Below are 7,203 nucleotides of genomic sequence, written 5' to 3' on the forward strand. Positions count from 1 at the left end.
GAGAACTCCACTTTGATTGATACGCCAAGTGCAAGATCATCTTTGATTAGAGTTGATCTTCCAAGGTTAGCTTATTGCAAGAATGGCTAGTCTTCTTCTAGGAGAAATTAAAGTGTAGGCTTAGGCTTATGTTAATGGCTAAGTACAATTTGGCATTACTACTCACTCCCTCATAAATTCCTCTCATCAATGGCTCGAATGCTTGAGTTCCTTTCAAGGAAGAAGAGGACCCCTTTTATAGGTGAAGGGAACCCCCCAAGGGTTTACACAAGAAGAGAAGAGCCAGTGTCAACAGAAACTGGAAAAGTTGGAAATGAGCTGTCCCTGCATGATGTGGGCAGACTGGGGTCTAGTATTTTCATCATATCTCCTCAACCGTGGCTCCAAAAAGAAAAGTAATAATATGGGAAAAAAATCAGCTCATTAGCTACAATTTTCATTTTAAAATCATTCTCCAATTCGGATTGGAACCTTGTGTAAAAAAATCATCAAAATAGGGTCCATTTCTGGCAGCAAAAGTCTTCCTGTGGTCCCCTTAGCCTAGACTTTCATTTGATTCCAAAGGACACCTCATGCCATATGAAAGCATGACATTGATCCTTGACAAAGTTTTATAATCATGCTTACAATAATGCATTAAAATAAGTGTATCTTTGAAATAATGCCACCTAGTGTCCCACTATGATTTGATTCCCTCCTAGTAGCTATTTATAAAGAAATATATGAAAACACTACAAGAGGTTATTCATATTAGCGACGCTCACACAGCGACGCTCAAAAAAAAAATCCCGGCGTCGCTATGAGCGTCGTAAATTTCTTTTTAAATTTGCGACGCTCATAGCGACGTCGACTGGGCTAAAAAAATAACAGAGCGCGCCCAAAAACTCAGATCTCAGATCTGAGTTTTTCGGCGCCCTCAAGCAAGGAGCAGGTAACGCTCTCCCTCTCTCTCTCTTTTTATTTTACACACACACACACACACACACACACACGAGGAGAGAAAGGAGAGCCAGGTATGCTCCTTCCCTCTCCTCACTCTCATGTTCCCTTCCCCTCTTTCTCTCTCCCTCTCTCTCTCTCTCACACACACACATACACACACACACATAGTGTTTTTGAGAGAGAGAGAGAGAGAGAGAGAGAGAGAGAGAGAGAGAGTACAAACATAAACAAAAATGCACAAACACATACATAAACAAAGAATGCACACACCCATTGAGAGAGGAAAAGAGAGAGAGAGCATGCATAAACAAAAAACGCACGCATTGAGAGAGGAAAAGAGAGAGAGAACATGCATAAACAAAAAAGCACACATTGAGAGAGGAAAAGAGAGAGAAAACATGCATACGATCCAAAAAAACGCACACACATTGAGAGAGAAAGAGAGAGAAACTAATTTAACGTCGTAGGAAACTAATTAAAATTAAAAGACATAAAGATCTAGCCAACGAGGAGTTGAACTCAAGACCTATTATTCAAGAGGGAAATGGCATAACCAATCTATCATACTTGGCATGGGTGATAGAAAGGTTATACCATTTATCTCTTTTTATTGGCACACACATCCACACACGCTCACACACACAAGAAGAAGAGACTTATAATGTCGTAGGAAAATATCCTAAAAGACATTAAAGATTAGGTTAGATGTAGACTTACGTTAAATTAGATTTAGGTTTATTTTTAATTAGATTTACGTTTATTTACGCTAGATTTAGATTTACGTTATATTAGATTAGATTTAGGTCTCCATAGACTGCGATGCCCGCATGAAGCGGGTGAAGAAAGCCCTCAATGGAATATACGGTATTGCTGCCTTCACTCATGGTGGGTTCCGTCAATCCAAAAGTACTAGTGAAATGTCTTCAGAAGATAGGGAAGAAGGTGGATCTTCAGGGCGGCAAGAGTCACTACATCCCCGACACAATGACCATCTAGACAACCTCTAGTCATTCAACAGCAACTTCAAAGTTAGTAACAAGAGCAAGAACGGTCTAAAGGGCCAATTGCTGTCGTCAGATGTGGATGGAGATGAGACAGCGTCACTGCCGGAAGTTAACTCTCACATCTTTAGTGATGAGAATGCCAACTCTTGCCGAGTTATGTGAAAAATTATGTGTTAAATCAGTTTTAAGGTTCTTATAATCCCTGTTAGTTTAGTTCTTTTTTTTTAATATAACATAATTTACGTTAGATTTAGATTTATGTTATATTAGATTAGACTTAGGTTTATTTAGGTTTACCCACACACACACACACACACAAGAAGAAGAGAGTTTTAACGTCGTAGGAAACTATCCCAAAAGACGTTAAAGATTAGGTTAGATGTAGACTTACGTTAAATTAGATTTAGGTTTATTTTTAGTTAGATTTACGTTTATTTAGATTTACGCTTATTTACGTTAGATCGAGTCCACACAAGAATTACTTACAGTTTAGGGTTTAGAGTTAGACGAACAGTGAAAAGATCTACTATGAAAAGATGTTAAGATGCTGTGAAGTGCTATAGCTAGAGAAGAGGCAAACGGGTTTTGTCCACTACATGCAGTATCATGTAGACGTGGGTCTGTAGATTTCTTGTGCCCACAAATATAGGTATTGACCAATAAAGACGAGATTATAACCCGGTGGTTCTGATCTCCGTGCACCTCTAGACTGAGGTGTGCGGGGATTGGACATGACTAGAGAATGTGAGGTAAAGAGAGAGAGAGAGAGAGAGAGAGAGAGAGAGAGAGAGAGAGAGAGAGAGAGAGAGAGAGAGAGAGAGATAAGACAAAGAATGCCAATAGAATATTAAATTTGTTGTCCAGGTTATAAGATTTTTATCCTCATTATGAGTAGTGACGAGGATGTGGGACCTTCCAACCGAAACACCTATCTCTCGACGAGGGTCTTATGTCCTTGTAATCAGTGCAAGCATACTGTGCGACGGACAAGACGTGTTTCTTTGCAGCACGTTCGCGAATTTGGCGAGTTCAATCCATCTATTATAGATCGAGTTGTTGCCAATTATAACTCGTCGGACTCTGACGCTGGCCAACAAGCAGCAATCTTGCAAAACAATAGACTTGTTCGCAGGCGCTTTGGTCAAGCAGCATATGTGAGGCCACAAGATGTAGCCTCTGACAGCTCGGGGGATGATCATGCAGAGCACATTCCCAACGAGGCAATGTTTGAGCCCGAGATTGATGAAATGATCGAGACGATCATGGATTCAGAAAGGCTTATCTATGATGATATGAAAAGTGAAGCCGATACGCCATTGTATAATGGAGCACGTATGTCTAGATTGAAAGCACTCCTGGTTCTTCTCAACATGCAGGCAAAGTTTGGATGGAGTGACACTAGCGTCACAACACTTTTCAGGTGATCTATTACAATTAGTTTACTTTAATAAAACTCTAAATGTATAATGATCTGATAGATTTTTACACGACTGTATCGTATTTTTATGTTGTGTAGATTGCTTAAAGAGCACATACTACCAGCTGACAATGTGATGCCAGATTCCCGAGATGAAGCAAGAAAGATTTTGCGAAACTTGGGGATGGATTACAATTCTATCCACGCTTGTCCTAATGACTGCATTCTTTTCAGAGGGGAATACAATGCGGTGACGAAATGACCGAGGAAGAGTGGGAGTACTCTCGGGGTTGCGCGACCAAGGTAAGTTTGCAATGTACGACATGCTAGTGACTTTATTTCTAAACGTTTGAACGGCCACTCATAATCTTTGTTCGTTGTAGTATAAGTCATACACAGCAGCATGGTGTAAAGGTCGACATTTTAGGGTGGAACGAATCGACAAAAAGCGTTTTACTCAAGATTGTGGAATCATGGCAAAATTTGAACAGTCTAGTCGACGACGTTCCTCTGATGCAGATCCTGTGGTGGTGGAACTCACTTACTTCGGCACGCTGCAAGAGATTTTGAGGATCGATTACAAAGGATTTTTTGTCGACTTGTTCGACGTGCAATGGTTCAAGATAATCATGGAGGGTCGCAACGCTACTGTGCGTAGAGGAGAGTCTGGTTTTCTTGAGGTGGATTCTACTAAGAAATGGACTGACCTAAGAGACACTTTCGTACTACCAGAGCATTGTGAACAAGTAAGTATGTAAATAGTTAACATCCCCCTTTTACAAGTTATGTGCTTGAAAGCTCTCATGTAAGTTATGTGGCTCTGGCAGGTAATATTTCATCCTACAAAGTCTACATCAAACTGGTGGTACGTCATAGAGGTAGCCCCTCGTAGTGCAAGGACGTATGAAGGCTACCATGTGCCAATCACAACGGCATCAATGGAGGAGATCAGAGAAGATGCTCAATCAGAAGCCGCTGCGGTGGTGCCAGACGAGCATCAAGATGCTACTACTCTATATGGGGTGCATGCAGAGGAGCTACAAAATGAAACAAAGGATATGTGTTTAAATGGAGAGCTCTATATAGATATAGAAAGTTATGCTGAGTTATGCGAGGATGAGAGAGAGATCTCTTAAAGCCACAAATATTGTATTTGAACAATTTTGCTCCGGGTTGTAAAAGCTCTGGCTCTCTAAGTACCTTCCATGGCGCTCACATCTTTTGATTGAAAATTTTGAGTTTTCGACTTGCCTCTTCTATCACTCAATTCATTGCGTCATTGTATTTATACGCGTCATTACGTCATTGTATTTAATGGTCTTTGCGTCATTGTCTACTCTATTCATTCAATATTAAGTTTAAATATTCGTGTGTTTAATGCAGGTATGGATGATGAGGAGTTTCTTTCTTCTTTGTCACCGTAGCAGAGACAGTGGTACGTGGAGCGTCATCGCTCTGGCGCATCATTGCGCGTTCCTACTCCATCCGCATCTCTCTCTATTTCGGAGCATTCGGCGCGCTCCGAAGCTTCGGCGTCGACGAGACGAGCTTCACACTCGTCTAGACACCGGCGCTCTAGTGGTGGCGATGGCGGTTGTTGTAGGGATTCCGCCACCGATTCCTCCACACCGCCTCGTGTTCGACGAGGCTCTTTACCCTCCCCTTGTTTGCCCGCCCCCACACCAGCCACAACATCGCCATCTACGCCAGGTTTTGCACGGCTGACTGTTCCTAGCAGCTACACACCTCTACCTACTCCGCCAGGGGCCACCCCACTTGACACTCCTCGCTTCGGGGCCCAGACGCCGGTGAAGACACCTGACGTCCGTACCCCCATCGACACCTCGCTAGAGACCCCTGCTGGGACACCCAGGTTCACGCGTCACTGGCCAGAGGGCTTGCCTTACTCCGTCGACTTCAACGGCGGCATCATCATGGATGATGACGGCAAGAAGGTGATCTCGCGCATGCGTGGTCTTTGCTCTCAGCTGTTTAGACACTACATACTAAACAAATGGAGTGAAGTACCAAGTGATTTATAAAACAGTCATCAGCATACTTCATGATGAGTTTCCCGTTCCAACACGGGATCATCGCTTCAATGAAGACCTGATGAAGATTCGAATGCACGAATATTGCAAACACAAGCGTTTCGAAGTGCAAAAAGCAATCAAGCATGGGTGGAACAGGCCAGATTGGCTGGCCAAAGAAGATTGGAAGAATGCGAAGAAAGCAGCGCGCGAGAATCCCGACAAGTGGAAGCAACAAAAGGATGCATCCAGAGCGCGAGTAGAGGCAGGGAGCTCGCACCACTTGGGGAGCGGTGGATGGGCATCATTTGAGGCCGATTTTGTAAGTGTTTTTGTATTTCTCTTTATCTTCGATAGTTTAGGGTTTATGAGTTTTTTAATTCTAACATAATGAATTCGTTGTATGTTTTGACAGTGGTCGATGACAGGACGTGATCCCACACCGTACGAGCGCGAGTACGCAGGCAGGAAGGGCTTAAACGCCCTGATGGACATTCTCAGTTCTCGCGGCGGCATGGTTAGTATTAGGGTTTACTCTTTTCTATTTTTTGTATTGTTTTATAAATGTCATTATATGTTTATACTTACTGAAAGCTGTCTTATTGTCTTTTTTTACAGAATCCGACAGATACGCCGCTTGGACGCGATGAGACGTCTGACTAGACGACGTCAGTTTAGCCGTAGCTAGATAGCATTTGTTTAGGGTTTCTCATAGCTTATGTATCATGAGACGGATTTTATACGTCTTTTTGAACCATGTATGTTATTACATTTGTCACTGCAGTTCATTTTGCCAATCAATTCTTTATGCCTATGATGTTGTACAATTGTCATTATTACATTTGCCAATCAATTCATTTTTCCTATGATGTGTACAAGTGTCAATTTTACGCTTGTCAATTTGCAAACAATGCCTCTTGTGGGTGACTATTTTGGGTATATTATCTACCCTTGCACTTTTTTTAAAAAGTGAATCAAGTACAATATGGTTGATGGGTGGCAGGGCATTCAATGCCCTGTCACCAAAAAAAATTCTCTCTCGGGCGTCACTTTAACCTTCGCTATTTATGGCTCTGTAGCGTCGCTATGAGCATCACTATAGACTTCTGTGTAAACGTCGCTATAATCGTCGCTACGACCGTCGCTATGAGCGTCTCTATATAGCGACGCAAATAGCGACGCTCTCGTAGCGACGGTTTTAGCGACGCAGGGGGTTATAAAAACCCAGTGTATTTCCGTCGCTAACAGCGTCACAAGAGCACACAACCTCTTGTAGTGAAAATACATAGAATATATATATATATATTGGAGTTTACCCTAGATATAGGATCTAGCTAGGGTGTGAGATGATAATGAGATAGTAGAAATAAAGAATCAACTCTTCACACTACACTCTACCAAGTGCTGACTTCTCATGAACTGCCCCTCCCTCCCCCCCGATAGTGACCTCTCAGTGCCAATTTATAGGTTCTGGCTTCTTGGATTATGGCAATCCCGGTGTGATTAGGGTAAGCTCAATTGGGGAGACAAAGCAAGTGGTGGGCCCGATGTGGTTGACCCTTGCTTTGTTTTGGGAGGTTATTAAAAGATGAGAATTTCTAGGTGGGCATTTGTGACCATCACCTAGAGAGAGGAAATTTACAAAAATAGGAATTTTACAATGGCTTGGGTGAAAAATGAAGAAATGATAAAAATACCCTATAAATTACTGGAAACGGCATCGTGGTTGCGTGTTGCCGACAAATGGTGTGTTGTCGGTGTGTCGGTGTAGAGCGTACTTCTTTTCGGGGTCGGCCGGGGCATGCCCTCG

The 7,203-nt window shown here is 42.5% G+C and overlaps 1 long non-coding RNA gene across 1 annotated transcript; it reads left to right on the forward strand.

Moving 5' to 3' along the window:
• Window positions 1–5,603: 5,603 nt before the first annotated feature.
• LOC147453146 (uncharacterized) lies at window positions 5,604–6,134 on the forward strand. Its single transcript, XR_015189032.1, has 3 exons — window positions 5,604–5,715; window positions 5,809–5,910; window positions 6,012–6,134. It is a non-coding gene; the product is annotated as an uncharacterized LOC147453146 (long non-coding RNA).
• Window positions 6,135–7,203: the final 1,069 nt, after the last annotated feature.

This window comes from Adiantum capillus-veneris, chromosome 8 (assembly GCF_014529385.1).
Source record: "Adiantum capillus-veneris isolate H3 chromosome 8, ASM1452938v2, whole genome shotgun sequence".
NCBI lineage: Eukaryota > Viridiplantae > Streptophyta > Polypodiopsida > Polypodiales > Pteridaceae > Adiantum > Adiantum capillus-veneris.